Below are 15,902 nucleotides of genomic sequence, written 5' to 3'. Positions count from 1 at the left end.
AAAAGTGGTGAGAGTGGACATCCTTGCCTTGTTCCTGATCTTAGAGGAAATGCTTTCAGCTTTTCACCATTGAGTATGATGGTAGCTGTGGGTTTGTCATATATGGCCTTTGCCTTTATTATGTTGAGGTATGTTCCCTCTATGCCTACTTTCGGGAGAGTTTTTATCATAACTGGGTGTTGAATTTTGTCAAAAGCTTTTTCTGCATCTATTGAGATGATCATATGGTTTTTATTCTTCAGTTTGTTGATATGGTGTATCACACTGATTGATTTGCAGATACTGAAAAATCCTTGCATCCCTGGGATAAATCCCACTTGATCATGGTATATGATCCTTTTAATGTATTGTTGGATTTGGATTGCTAGTATTTTGTTGAGGATTTTTGTGTCTATGTTCATCAGTGATATTGGCCTGTAGTTTTCTTTTTTTTTTTTTAATATCTTTGTCTGGTTTGGGTATCAGGGTGATGGTGCCCTCATAGAATGAGTTTGGGAGTTTTCCTTCCTCTGCAGTTTTTTGAAAGAGTTTGAGAAGGATAGGTGTTAGCTCCTCTCTAAGTGTTTGATAGAATTCGCCTGTGAAGCCATCAGGTCCTGGACTTTTGTTTGTTGGGAATTTTTTAATCATAGTTTCAATTTCAGTGCTTGTGATTGGTCTGTTCATATTTTCTATTTCTTCCTGGTTCAGTAGTGGGAGGCTGTACCTTTCTAAGAATTTGTCCATTTCAACCAGGTTGGCCATTTTATTGGCATACAGTTGCTTGTAGTAGTCTCTTATGTTCCTTTGTATTTCTGTGGTGTCAGTTGTGACTTCTCCTTTTTCATTTCTAATTTCACTGATTTGGATTCTCTCCCTTTTTTTCTTGATGAGTCTGGCTAAAGGTTTATCAATTTTGTTTGTCTTTTCAAAGAACCAGCTTTTAGTTTCATTGATCTTTGTTATTGTTTTCTTTGTCTCTATTTCATTTATTTCTGCTCTGATCTTTTTTTTTTTTTTTTTTTTTTTTTGCGGTACACGGGTCTCTCACTGTTGTGGCCTCTCCCATTGTGGAGCACAGGCTCCAGACATGCAGGCTCAGCAGCCATGGCTCACGGGCCCAGCCACTCCACGACATGTGGGATCTTCCTGGACCAGGGCACGAACCCGTGTCCCCTGCATCGGCAGGCGGACTCTCAACCACTGTGCCACCAGGGAAACGCTGCTCTGATCTTTATGTTTTCTTTCCTTCTACTACTTTGTTCTTCTTTCTCTAGTTGCTTTAGGTGTAAGATTAGATTGTTTATTTGAGATTTTTCTTGTTTCCTGAGGTAAGATTGTATTGCTATAAACTTCCCTCTTAGAACTGCTTTTACTGCATCCCATAGATTTTGAATCATTGTGCTTTCATTTTCATTTGTCTCTAGGTATTTTTTGATTTCTTCAGTGATCCATTCTATTGGTTGTTTAGTAGCATATTGTTTAGCCTCCACGCGTTTGTGTTCTTATAGTTTTTTTCTTGTAGTTTATTGCTTATTTTTAAAAATTAATTAATTAATTTGGCTGCGTTGGGTCTTAGTTGCGACATGCAGGTTCCTCATTTTGGTATGTGGGATCTTTTGTTGCCGCGCGCAGGCTCTTCGTTGTGGTGTGTGGGCTTCTCTCTAGCTATGGCGCGTGGGCTACAGAGCATGCAGGCTCAGTAGTTGTGGTGCTCAGGCTTAGTTGCTCCGTGGCATGTGGGATCTTAGTTCCCTGACCAGGGATCGAACCTGCGTCACCTGCATTGGAAGGCAGATTCTTAACCACTGGACCACCAGGGAAGTCGCTCTTGTAGTTTATTTCTAACCTCATAGTGGTGTGATTGGAAAAGGTGCTTGATATGATTTCAGTTTTCTTAAATTTACCGAGGCTTGTCTTGTGGCCCAGCATGTGGTCAGTCCTGGAGAATGTTCCTTGTGCACTTGAGAAGAATGTGTATTCTGCTGTTTTTGGATGGAATGCTCTATAAATATCAATTAAGTCCATCTGCTCTAATGTGTCATTTAAGGCCTGTGTTTTCGTATTGATTTTCATTTTGGATGATCTGTCCATTGATGAAAGTGGGGTGTTAAAGTCCCCCACTATTATCGTGTTACTGTTGATTTTTCCGTTTCTGACTGTTAGTATTTGCCTGATACATTGAAGTGCTCCTATGTTGGGTGCATAAATATTTACAATTGTTATATCTTCTTCTTGGATTGATCCCTTGATCATTATGTAGTATTCTTCTTTGTCTCATATAACATTCTTTATTTTAAAGTCTATTTTGTCTGACGTGAGTATTGCTACTCCAGCTTTCTTCTGATTTCCATCAGCGTGGAATACCTTCTTCCATCCCCTCACTTTCAGTCTGTATGTGTCCCTAGGTCTGAGGTGAGTGTCTTCTAGATGGCATATATATGGGTCTTGTTTTTGTATCTACTCAGCCAGTCTATGTCTTTTGGTTGGCTCATTTAATCCATTTACATTTAAGGTAACTATCAATATGTGTATTTCTGTTGCCATTTTCTTAATTGTTTTGGGTTTGTTTTTGTAGGTCTTTTTTCTTCCCTTCCTTCCTCTTTTGTTCTCTTCTCTTGTGCTTTGATGACCATCTTTAATGTTGTGTTTGGGTTGCTTTTTCTTTTCTTGTGTGTATATCTATTGTAGTTTTTGGATTTGCTATTCCCATGAGGTTTTGATATAGCAGTCTATATATGTACAAGTGTTTTTTTTTTGTTTCTGTTTTTTTTTTTTTTAAGCTGCTAGTCTCTTTCCCCCCTCCAGAGGAGTTCTTTTAGCATTTATTGCAAAGCTGGTCTGGTGGTGTTGAATTCTCTTAAGTTTTGCTTGTCTGTAAAGCTTTTGATTTCTCTGTCAAATCTGAATGAGAGCATTGCTGGGTAGAGTATTTTTGGTTGTAGGTTCTTCCCTTTCCTCACTTTAAATATACTGTGCCACTCCCTTCTGGCTTGCAGAGCTTCTGCTGAGAAATCAGCCGATAACCTAATGCAAGTTCCCTTGTATGTTATTGTCATTTTTCTCTTGTTGCTTTTAGTATTTTTTCTTTTTCTTTGATTTTTATCAGTTTGCTTACTGTGTGTCTTGGCATGTTTCTCCTTGGGTTTATCCTGCCTGGGACTCTCTGTACTTCCTGGACTTGGGTGGCTAGTTCCTTTCCCATGTTAGGGAAGTTTTCAACTCTAATCTCTTCAAATATTTTCTCTGGTCCTTTCTCTCTCTCTTCTCCTTCTGGGACCCCTATAATGTGAATGTTGTTGCATTTAATGTTGTCCCAGAGGTCTCTTAGGCTGTCTTCATTCCTTTTCATTCTTTTTTCTTTATTCTGTTTTGCAGCAGTGATTTCCACCATTCTGTCTTCCAGGTCACTTATCTGTTCTTCTGCCTCAGTTATTCTGCTATTGATGCCTTCTAGTGTATTTATCATTTCTGTTATTGTATTGTTCATCTCTGTTTGTTTGTTCTTTAATTCTTCTAGGTCTTTGTTAAACATTTCTTGCATCTTCTCGATCTTTGCCTCCATTCTTTTTCCGAGGTCCTGGATCGTCTTCACTATTATTATTCTGAATTCTTTTTCTGGAAGGTTGCCTATCTCCATTTCATTTAGTTGTTTTTCTGGGGTTTTATCTTGTTCCTTCGTCTGGGACATAATCCTCTGCCTTTTCATTTTGTATAACTTTCTGTGATTGTGGTTTTTGTTCTGCAGCCTGCAGGATTGTAGTTCTTCTTGCTTCTGCTGTCTGCCCTCTGGTGGATGAGGCTATCTAAGAGGCTTGTGCAAGCTTCCTGATGGGAGGGACTGATGGTGTGTAGAGCTGGGTCTTGCTCTGGTGGGCAGGGCTCAGTAAAACTTTAAACTGCTTGTCTGCTGATGGGTGGGGCTGTGTTCCCTCCCTGTTAGTTGTTTGGCCTGAGGTGACTGGAGCCTACAGGCTGTATGGTGGTGCTAATGGTGGCCTATGGGAGGGCTCACGCCAGTGAGTACTTCCCAGAACTGCTGATGCCAGTGTCCTTGTCTCCATGGTGAGGTACAGCTGCCCCCCGCCTCTGCAGGAGACCCTCCAACACTAGTAGGTAGGTCTGGTTCAGTCTCCTATGGGGTCACTGATCTTTTCATCCGGGTCCTGGTGCATACAAGACTTTATGTATGCCCTCCAAGAGTGGAGTCTCTGTTTTCCCCAGTCCTGTGGAAGTCCTGCAGTCAAATCCCACTGGCCTTCAAATTCAGATTCTCTAGGAATGCCTCCTCCCGTTGCCAAACCCCCAGGTTGGGAAGCCTAATGTGGGGCTCAGAACGTTCACTTCAGTGGGTGGACTTCTGTGGTATCAGTGTTCTCCAGTTTGTGAGTCACCCACCCAGCGGTTATGGGATTTGATTTTACCCTACCGTCTCATTGCAGCTTCTCCTTTGTCTTTGGATGTAGGGTATCTTTTTTGGTGGGTTCCAGCATCTTCCTGTCAATGGTTGTTCAGCAGTTCTATTGTTTACATTTTTAAAACAGCTTAGTTGGGGTATGACTGACATACAATAAACTGCATGCATTGAAGTATGCAATTTGATACATTTTGACATATGTATATGCCTGTAAAACCATCACTGCAATCAGGATAATGAACACAGCACGATTAGAATTTCATTAGGAAAATATATATGGCCTAGAAGGAACTACGCTACAATGCTCAGATTATTTATATTTAGAAAATTTTATTTTACTCTTTTTGAATGTAGTTTCAAAATTTTCTGCAATGTGCACGTGTTACTTTTCTGGGCAGAAAAACCTTGAGGAAAAGTTAGTGACAGTGACTGAGGGTGAGTGGCAGGGTGGTAGGTCAGGAGATTGTACCTTATGGAAACCAAGGAAAGAGAAATTCTTAGTAAGGAAGGCTCAGGAGTTTTAAATCCCATATATTGGTTAATTAAGACTCTACCAGAAAGGATCCAGAGTTTTTTCTGTGGCACATCAACAGTGGAGATAGAAAATAGTGGGTTAAGGAATAAATGGGCTTGACAGAGTAGAAGAGGAGGGGCCCAAGCCCAGCTGCCAACGTAAGTGTTGACCATAAGGAGGGACACCTCTTCCCCTGAGATCAGAAGTAATGGAGCTAGAGAGAGGGGGAGGTGTTAGAATTTCACGTTGGAAGGTGGAGAGTTGACAGCTGCACTTTTGCCTGTGATAAAAGAGGCAATGTTTTGTCCTACCAGTAATGTGACTTACATGGTGTGATGGAAGACATTGGTGAATTTTGTCAGTGGCAACTAGGAAGTGGCTGGTATGAGCAATGTGTACTTGCATTGAATAACTACTTCAGGATGAAGGACCACTGTTTGAAATGGTCTCTATTTCCTTGTTTTGATTTATTTTATCAGAAGAGGAAAAGTGAGTTGTGAGATTAATTCAGTGCTGGAGAAGGGAGAGGTGGGTAAACAAGGAAACAGAGTTAGGTAACAGATGCTTTATTATTGGAAAAGCAATTGTTAGCTGGAATATAAATTAGGAGTGCCTGCTGTTTAAGAAAAGCATAGGTTATTTTTTATTTTTGGTACATGGTTGATTTTGGTCTATTCCAACTTGGATTATCACATTCTCCTTCCAGCTAATTCTTCACCCAATATTTAGTTCACATTTTTTTAACACTCCATGTGCTAAGCCATTTCATTTTTACAATGGAGTAGTTAAAATAGTTCTTGTGTTTCAAATCAAATGCCGGAAGCAGTGTCTGCACACAATAAGCATTTTACAAATGTACCAAATAGACGACCAGACATTCCTGTGCATCTACAGACATATATAAAACAGAGCATCTTTGAATAATGGCTTTGAGATTCTTTCAGATAGACCCTAATAAGTAAAGGCAGAGTAAACATTATCTGTGGTAGATACTCGGGAAGAAAACTAATTTATAAGTATCCCAGTGTCTCCAGATGGAGGAATAGCCCACCCAACCAAATCAATGACAAATCTGGTGGTATCGTCAGTTCTACACAGATCAGATGACAACTGCAAATAGGTGTTATCTAGTGAAAACTTCCCACCATATTGCGCTTGCTTCCTTCAGGCCTCTTCATGTTTTATTAAAGTCACTAAATAAGTTGCCATTTCCTTAACTTGGCTCTTGGAATGTTCTAAAGTTTGAGAGTCATTGCTTTTCGGAGAGCACATGACGTTATAGAACTTGTTTACCAGCACTAGGTATTTCCTTGGAGGCTTGAGCCTTAGAGAGAAGCGTATATTTATTTCCACCAATCGTGAAAGCTAAAGGAAATTGTCAATGACCAATGTTAAACAGCCTTAATATATTTGCAAAACCCCAGATCTAGTGTTCACTGAAGATCGTTTTTGGCAGGTTTTTTTTTTTCTTTTTGTGCTTCCTATATCTACTTTCCTTATTAAAGCTATCTTCATCATCAAAGATTCACTGTCTTGAATTTATATCCTGAAAGATGCCAGCCTATTGTTGATTTATAGAGTATTTCTGTGCTTAAGTTTCAGATCTAAATTGCATCCTTTTATCCGGGAGGAGCTTCATACAGTGGCTGGGTGAAGTGACTTCCATACCCTGTTGCTAGAGTGATATCTCACTGAAGGCTCTTGACCCTTTCCATGCCTCAGTTTCTTCATCTGTAAGATGGTAATAATATGCCAGGTTTATCCTACAGGACTTTTCAGGGATTCAATAAGATTTTTATGGAAAAGCACTTTGGAAAGAATTCAGGATGAATGGATAAAGATATTATATATATATATGTATATATATACATACATATATACATGTATATATACATACATACATATACACACACAATGGAATATTACTCATCCATAAAAAAGAATGAAGTTCTGTCATTTGCAGCAACGTGGATGGATTTAGAAAATATTATGCTTGATGAAATGAGTCAGACAGAGAAAGACAAATACTGTGTGATATCACTTATATGTCCATGCAAGTATGTTTAGGGAGGGAGGATGACAGCTAAAGTCAGGAAAGGGATTATGGGAGGATGATGAGTGACCTTACAGATTCAGAAGATACAACTGTTCATGAAGGCTGTAATGGCATCAGGGAGAAGGTTTTCTGCCTTTAAATAAAGGGACAGGTGAACAGGTAACTGAGTTCATGCAGCTGAAAGAGAGCACTTGAAGGGCAGGAAAAGAGCTTGAACGTGGCGGTGACAAATGAGGGCGTGGCAACAAGAGCTCTCTCCTTTACCACCCTATGTTACTGCCACCCCTTAGAAGGCAGGACCAGGACTTGATTATCAGATTTCTGTGTATGTCTCCCCAGCTATGTGATTTAAAAAACAAACGTGGGTAGACTGTTACGGTGGGAGTGAGAAACGTGTAGGTAGTTAGTATCCCCAGTTAAGGGGCATAGAGCAGTGCTGCTAAGAGTAGCAAGATGTTGTTTGACATTTAAAAATAGATCTAACTCTACCAATTAGTCTGTTCTGCCCATGGTAACCTTATTCAATGCTATGGTGGTAATCATTTCTGGAAAGCTTTGACATATTTTATCATTGAACTGCCAGGTTCACACTTAGCTGTAATTCATTCACAGATAAGTGTGTCTTGTTAACCAAATTATGTTGACTCCCTTGGAAATCTGGTGTGAGGACTTTCTTGTTTCCTGTCTTCATGTGGTTTTATGGTCTCATGACAGACCATTAGCGTGAAGAAAGATTGATTATTGTCTTGGGTGCCAAAACGTAATTTGGCCCCATTTTCATTTTTCTTTTTCATCAGCTGCAGAATCATATGCATTTATCAAAATGGGTGTCATCTGTTTTGAAATTCATGAAGTTAGATTGCACACTTGTCAAACATTTTTTTTCTGGCATTGACAAATACATCAACATCAAGCTTTGCTTAAACTGTTTAGAAATGGAGATGTCCAGGTGAAAGAATGGTGGAATGAAAATGAGAGACTAGGGCCTGGAAGGGCTCATTCATTCCACCACCATTTTTGAATGCATTCGGTACAAACAGCAAATTGCCAAACATGGACTGAAGCCTGTGGGGGTTGAAGGAATGTGAGGCTGACTCACTTATTGAAAAATATTTAGTGCTTACAGTGCTCGGCATTGTGCTAGCCACTGGAAACAGTAGCAACAACACCAGCGAAGTCTCTTCCCTCATAGAACTTATATTCTAAAGAGTGTATATGAGATAAAAGAAAGGCACTGTTTAGCCCTTATCCTCAAGGATCTTATAATCTACTTGGAAAGAAAAAAGTAAATGCACTAAGTTAAAATTTCAAAGCAATGCAAAAATGGGGCAAATGAGTAAAGAATGCATTTCAGATGTAGGAGATTGAGGCAAGCACAGTAAAAGAATGACTCCACACTGCCTCTGCTGGAGACTGGCTAGGACACTCCTCTAGGAAGTCACTTAACTGCCTCTGTTTCCCAGGGAAGCGCTCCAGAGACAGTTTTGCTGCTGATTAGAGCTTCTGACTATCCATCCTGAAGGCCATTCACAATGAGTAATCTGGAAGAAAGGCAATCTCTGAACGCAAGTTCAAACAACTACAGCGAATATCATACTAACTAGTGATATATGTGTTCCTTTAAATTAACTAGATAAGACTGTTTCCACTGGAGTTAACGTGGTATTAGAGGTTGTAAGCAATGCAGCAGACAAGGAAGAGTAATGTGGTTTTAAGAATCAAAAGGAGGAAGTTAAATTGTCATTATTTTCAGAAAGTATAATTGCTTACATAGAAAATTCCAGAGACTCAAAAAGCTATTAGAACTATTAAGAAATTGCAACAAGTTTAGTGGATAAAAATAAAATTTAAAAATCCACAATATTCTAATACATCAGCAACAGCCAATTAGAATATGTAATTTTAAGAATGCAATTCATGGGACTTCCCTGGAGGTCCAGTGGTTAAGACTTCACCTTCCAATGCAGGGGGTGTGGGTTCGATCCCTGGCGGGGGAGCTAAGATCCCACATGTCTCGTGGCCAATTAACCAAAACATAAAACAGAAGCAGTATTGTAACAAGTAAAGACTTTAAAAAAATGGTCCACATCAAAAAAAAATCTTTAAAAAAAAAAAGGAATGCAGCCTGCGGGTGCCCGCCGAGCCCTGCCGGGTGCTGGATCCCAGAGTGCCCGGGACGGGGCCCGAGGAGCGGGCACCGGGCCGAGGAAGCAAGTGGTAAGCAGCGCAGACGGCGGGCGCTGCCTGAGGTGACAAGGACCGCGAGCGATATGGTAAAGAACAGGTCCAAGAAGAGCTCGAAGAAAAAAAATCCCAGCAGCAGCAGCAAGTTGCCTCCAGTTTGTTATGAAGTAATTACCTTGAAGACTAAAAAGAAGATGACTGCTGATATATTCCGCCGAAGAAAACCAGCCAACTCCAGCAGCACTACTGTCCATCAGTACCACCAGCAGAATCTCAGTAACAACAACCTTATTCCAGCCCCGAATTGGCAGGTTCCTTATCCCACCATTAGAGAGAGAAATGCGGTGATGTTCCATAATGATTTGATGGCAGATGTACATTTTGTGGTTGGGCCACCAGGTGGGACTCAGCGGTTGCCAGGACACAAATATGTTTTAGCTGTTGGGAGCTCCGTGTTCCATGCAATGTTTTATGGAGAACTTGCCGAAGACAAAGCTGAGATCTGTATACCAGATGTCGACCCTGCTGCTTTTCTCGCTATGCTGAAATACATCTACTGTGATGAAATGGACTTGGGTGCTGTCACAGTCTTGGCCACTCTTTATGCTGCCAAAAAGTACATCGTCCCTCACCTCGCCCGAGCCTGCGTCAATCTCCTGGAGACCTGCCTGAGCGCCAAGAACGCCTGTGTCCTCCTGTCCCAGAGCTGCCTGTTTGAGGAGCCGGACCTGACCCAGCGGTGCTGGGAGGTGATTGACGCCCAGGCCGAGCTCGCTCTCAAGTCTGAGGGGTTCTGTGATATTGACTTCCGGACACTAGAAAGTATCCTCCGCAGGGAAACTCTGAATGCCAAAGAAATTGTGGTTTTCGAGGCAGCTCTCAGCTGGGCTGAAGTGGAATGCCAGCGACAAGATCTGGCTTTGAGCGCTGAAAACAAGCGCAAGGTCCTCGGGAAGGCGCTTTACTTGACCCGCATCCCGACCATGGCCCTGGACGATTTTGCAAACAGTGCTGCGCAGTCCGGAGTCTTAACTCTGAACGAGACCAACGACATCTTCCTCTGGTACACCGCGGCCAAGAAGCCCGAGCTGCAAAGCCCGCAAGGGCCTCGTCCTCCAGCGCTGCCACCGTTTCCAGTTGTGCGCCTACCGGAGCAACCAGTGGCGCTACCGGGGCCGCTGCGACAGCATCCAGTTCGCCGTCGACAAGAGGGTGTTCATCGCGGGCTTCGGGCTGCACGGCTCCAGCTACGGCTCGGCTGAGTACAGCGCCAAGATCGAACTCAAGCGGCAGGGCGTCGTCCTGGGGCAGAACTTGAGCAAGTACTTCTCAGACAGCTCCAGCAACACCTTCTCCGCGTGGTTTGAGTACCCGGTGCAGACTAAGCAGGACACCTTCTACACGGCCTGCGTGATCCCGGATGGTAATGAGCTCAGCTACTTTGGACAGGAAGGCATGACAGAAGTTCAGTGTGGCAAAGTCACCGTCGGCACTGGAGTGCAGGGGCGGGGGGCAGCAGATCCCCGAATTTATATTCTACGCTTGAGCACGCTGCCCGGAGCAGTGCGGGCTCTGAGGTGCACACCACGCTCCTACTTGCTTGATGCTTAGCTCAGCTGCAGGTTTGCGATCAGCGCAGGTAATTTGTAACGAATGGAGCTGTAGGCAGGTTCAAATTTCTTTCAACCTTTTAATTATGTACAGGCAAAAATGCAGCGTTCAGCTTTTAACTCTATGCCTAAAAGAGCCAAGTTCTCATCAAGGCTTGTGGTTCTTAGAGTTGCGTTTATACATCTGGGGAGATTTTGCGTTCTTCTCCAACTGCCCCACTGACCTCCCAGTTTTGTCCCTCTTAGGACAATTTTTGGATCACTTCAAATTCTCTTTTGGGCTTTATTTTAAGTAGGAATAAATAGTCTAAAATAACAATAACAAGAATTATTTTTAAACAGAACCCCTCCCTCCCCCCAAAACGATAAACCTCATTGTACAATTTTGAAAGACGTTTTGCTTGATAATAAGTAATAATTTAGAAAGTAGACAGTAGTCATGTTTACCTTCTTATTTTATTTCCTTTTAAATATTTTACTTTTGGGCATTGCTTTTTCTTAAATCCTAAATTCGTAAGATTGTTAAATTTTAAATTGGAAAGTGTCAATGTAAAGTAAGTAAGAAATTGCAAGCTTTAGGTCATGACTTTTTGCTACAAACAGATTTATATTCTTTTAGTTTAGAAGACAAAATATTGCAGTACAGAGGCTTCTTTTAGAAGTAACTAAATTATAAAATTTTATTGTCATCAGAAAAAAGTTGCAGGCCTATTAATTTAAACTAAAATGGTTTTGAAAGGAAGCCTAAAAAAGCGCCATATGACAAATAGTTTAATTGATGGCATATTATAATACAGAGTTAAAAAAGTCAGATTCTTTTCCCCCTGTTTAGCTTCTGATCCCTGCCATTTGCAGGTTTTCAAAAGTTGTACTGTATAGAATTCCTATTCCCTTTTTCCCATGAAAAGAGGACCAAACGATTCTTTAGATGAATGGAAAAACAGTTAGTTTTGTAGCACCACATGTTAATGTAATAAGATATTTTATTCATTGATTTTTTTCTTAATCTGTAATGTATTTCACCGGATCTACTTTGACCACATTGTATCTTCTTAGTTAATTATAATTCTGTCCTGTTCCTGGACTGCTAGAATCTGGCCTCTGGCCATCTTAAAGTGCCAATATATGCCTGCAGGGTTTTTAGAAAATGGTCTAGAACGATACTCTTGATGATACCTAATATTCACTGCCTCAGCATCACATCCAGCTCTCTTATTTGTCCACGGATAATGTACACAAAGGAGGGAAAAGCTCATCAAAACATTCTCCTTCAGCGAAGGCTTGTGCTGTGCTGGCTTAGTGCCTGTGACCCTGGTGGTGTCCACTGTGTTCACTCCCAGTTGAAGTATCCATGTGTTTCTGGGCAGCTTTTCTGCCCAGCGTGATCCTGAGATGGCTTCCCAGCCACCCAGAGTGTGGTCGCTGGCCACCTCCTTCTCCTGTTCCGTGAGCCCAAAGCTGGCTCTGGAGCAGGGATTAGTCCTGGGATGGGTGTCTGCGTGGGTGCCCGTGCGCGTTCAGGTGCGTGCCAGCTCAGGAATTGTCTCTTCCCTGCCTGGTCAGTGAGGGCTGGGACAGAAATGGTCCCCCTGCTGGCCCCAGCTGGGCCCCACTGAGTGATTACCTGTGCTTTTGGGCCACCTCTCCCCCTGTAGACGTGGGCTTGTTGCTTCGGCTGGCTTCCCTGATGGAGGAGAACACTGGATTACGGGAAATGTTTTAATCACCTTTACCATTACCTATGTCTGTTAGCGTAGATGATCAAAAGCTATTACGGTGATTATAGATGAGTATTCCCAGGACAACTTTCCAAAATTATCTAACAATTATTTCTTATTAGCGAGATGACAGATAGTAGTTTTGGCAAACTGTGAAATAAGGTACATTTTCAATTTAAAAACTACTTCTACAAAGGGTTTTATTTATAAATTATGGTTAAACATTTTGGTAACTCATAGTTACCTTGCAAATTGGTAGACTATATACCTGATTGGAAGGAACTCACTTTTAAGCCAGAGGAGAAGAAACTTTATTTAGCACTAATTTCATCATATCAGATTATTGCGGTGGGTGTGATAACCTTAGAGTGAAGATTGTTCATTCAGTAACACCCATGGTCAGTGCTCCTGTTCGTAGCTGCCTGCCAGAGGCTGGGGAACTGCTGGGTGAGAGCCGCGTGAGATCTGTACACGAGGTGTGGAAGAACTTAATTTTATGTTAATTACTATCACCTGAAAAAGAAAAAAAAACGAAACCCATCCATAATCTGATTGGCTGGTGCCAAGACCTGTGGGTTAAATTTGAAAATTGTATTTAACACAAGAAAATTTTATCTTTTAAATCCTATTCTCCCTTCTGCATTTTCAACAACATGGAGTTAAGGCTAATATACTTGCTTTATTTTCTTTGGTAATCTCGAATTTTGTATCTTTTAAAACTAGAAACCATTGTTCTGACAAGGCAGGCAACTGTAGTGTATAAATGCAACTTTATTAAACAATTTCCTGTAGATGCTTTTCCCAATGTATCTGGCAAACTTTGTCATTGTTCATATCCTGGGGATAAGGGGAACTAGGCTAGCAATCCTAATGTAACATTCTTTAAGCATATCTTAATATAGTATTTAAGTAAATGGTCTAATTTCTACATAACTATTGCACTGAATTGTCTTTTTTTAAAGGTGTTTCAATAAGCTCGCTAATTCAAGACACTAGCCACTTGTGCATCAGAGTGCTTGAATTCAGTAGCTTACAGCATTATTTATGAAGGAAAAATATATAAATACGAAGTACCTCATGTTGAATGTTATTGTACTGGTTTTTTTTTGTTTTTTTTTTTTGCGGTACGCGGGCCTCTCACTGTTGTGGCCTCTCCCGTTGCGGAGCGCAGGCTCCGGACGCACAGGCTCAGCGGCCATGGCTCACGGGCCCAGCCACTCCGCAGCATATGGGATCTTCCCAGACCGGGGCACGAACCCGTGTCCCCTACATCGGCAGGCGGACTCTCAACCACTGTGCCACCAGGGAAGCCCTGTATTTTTATTTTATTTATTTTTTTAATATCTTTATTGGGAGTATAATTGCTTTACATTGGTGTGTTACTTTCTGCTTTATAACAAAGTGAATCAGGTATACATAAATATGTATCCCCATATCTCCTCCCCCTTGCATCTCCCTCCCACCCTCCCTATCCCACCCCTCTAGGTGGTCACAAAGCACCGAGCTGATCTCCCTGTGCTATGCAGCTGCTTCCCACTACCTATCTATTTTACATTTGGTACTGTATATATGTCCATGACACTCTCTCACTTCATCCTAGCTTACCCTTCCCCCACCTCGTGTCCTCAAGTCCATTCTCTACGTCTGCATCTTTATTCCTGTCCTGTCCCTAGGTTCTTCAGAACCATTTTTTTTTAGATTCCATATATATGTGTTAGCATACAGTATTGGTTTTTCTCTTTCTGACTTACTTCACTCTGTATCACAGACTCTAGGTCCATCTACCTCACTACAAATAACTCAATTTTGTTTCTTTTTATGGCTGAGTAATATTCCATTGTATTATGTGCCATATCTTCTTTAGCCATTCATCTGTCGATGGACACTTAGGTTGCTTCCATGTCCTGGCTTTTATAAATAGTGCTGCAATGAACATTGTGGTACATGACTCTTTTTGAATTATGGTTTTCTCAGGGTGTTTGCCCAGTAGTGGGATTGCTGGGTCAGAGTTCTATTTTTAGTTTTTTAAGGAACCTCCATACTGTTCTCCATAGTGGCTGTATCACTTTACATTCACACCAACAGTGCAAGGGTGTTCCCTTTTCTCCACACCCTCGTCAGCATTTATTGTTTGTAGATTTTTTGATGATGGCCATTCTGACGGGTGTGAGGTGATACCTCACTGTAGTTTTGGTTTTCATTTCTCTAATGATTAGTGATGTTGAGCATCCTTTCATGTGTTTGTTGGCAATCTGTATATCTTCTATGGAGAAATGTCTATTTAGGTCTTCTGCCCATTTTTGGATTGGGTTGTTTGTTTTTTTGATATTGAGCTGCATGAGCTGCTTGTAAATTTTGGATATTGATCCTCTGTCAGTGGCTTAGTTTGCAAATATTTTCTCCCCTTCTGAGGGTTGTCTTTTCGTCTTGTTTATGTTTTCCTTCGCTGTGCAAAAGCTTTGAAGTTTCATTAGGTCACATTTGTTTATTTTCGTTTTTATTTCCATTTCACTAGGATGTGGGTCAAAAAGAATCTTGCTGTGATGTATGTCATAGAGTGTTCTGCCTATGTTTTCCTTTAAGAGTTTGATAGTGTCTGGCCTTACATTTAGGTCTTTAATCCATTTTGAGTTTATTTTTGTGTATGGTGTTAGCGAGTGTTCTAATATCATTCTTTTACATGTAGCTGTCCAGTTTTCCCAGCACCACTTATTGAAGAGACTATCTTTCTCCATTGTATATTCTTGCCTCCTTTATCAAAGGTAAGGTGACCATATGGGCGTGTGTTTATCTCTGTGCTTTCTATCCTGTTCCATTGATCTATATTTCTGTTTTTGTGCCAGTACCATACTGTCCTGATTACTGTAGCTTTGTAGTATTGTCTGAAGGCAGGGAGCCTGATTCCTCCAGCTCCGTTGTTCTTTCTCAAGATTGCTTTGGCTATTTGGGGTCTTTTGTTTCCATACAAATAGTGAAATTTTTTGTTCTAGTTCTGTGAAAAATGCCATTGGTAGTTTGATAGGGATTGCATTGAATCTGTAGATTGCTTTGGGTAGTATAGTCATTTTCACAATGTTGATTCTTCCAATCCAAGAACATGGTATATCTCTCCATCTGTTTGTATCATCTTTAATTTCTTTCACCAGTGTCTTATAGTTTTCTGCATACATGTCTTTTGTCTCCTTAGGTAGGTTTATTCCTAGGTATTTTTTCTTTTTGTTGCAATGGTAAATGGGAGTGTTTCCTTAATTTCTCTTTCAGAATTTTCATCATTAGTGTATAGGAATGCAAGAGATTTCTGTGCATTAATTTTGTATTCTGCTACTTTACCAAATTCATTGATTAGCTCTAATAGTTTTCTGGTAGCATCTTTAGGATTCTCTATGTATAGTAGCATGTCATCTTCAAACAGTGACAGCTTTAC

General features: G+C 41.0%; 1 pseudogene; it reads left to right on the top strand.

Moving 5' to 3' along the window:
• Positions 1-9,221: 9,221 nt before the first annotated feature.
• Positions 9,222-10,761, top strand: LOC137216692 (BTB/POZ domain-containing protein 3 pseudogene; annotated as a pseudogene).
• Positions 10,762-15,902: the final 5,141 nt, after the last annotated feature.

This window comes from Pseudorca crassidens, chromosome X (assembly GCF_039906515.1).
Source record: "Pseudorca crassidens isolate mPseCra1 chromosome X, mPseCra1.hap1, whole genome shotgun sequence".
Taxonomy (NCBI): domain Eukaryota; kingdom Metazoa; phylum Chordata; class Mammalia; order Artiodactyla; family Delphinidae; genus Pseudorca; species Pseudorca crassidens.
The sequence above is the reverse complement of the archived record's forward strand: the minus strand, read 5'-3'. Positions and strand labels throughout refer to the sequence as shown.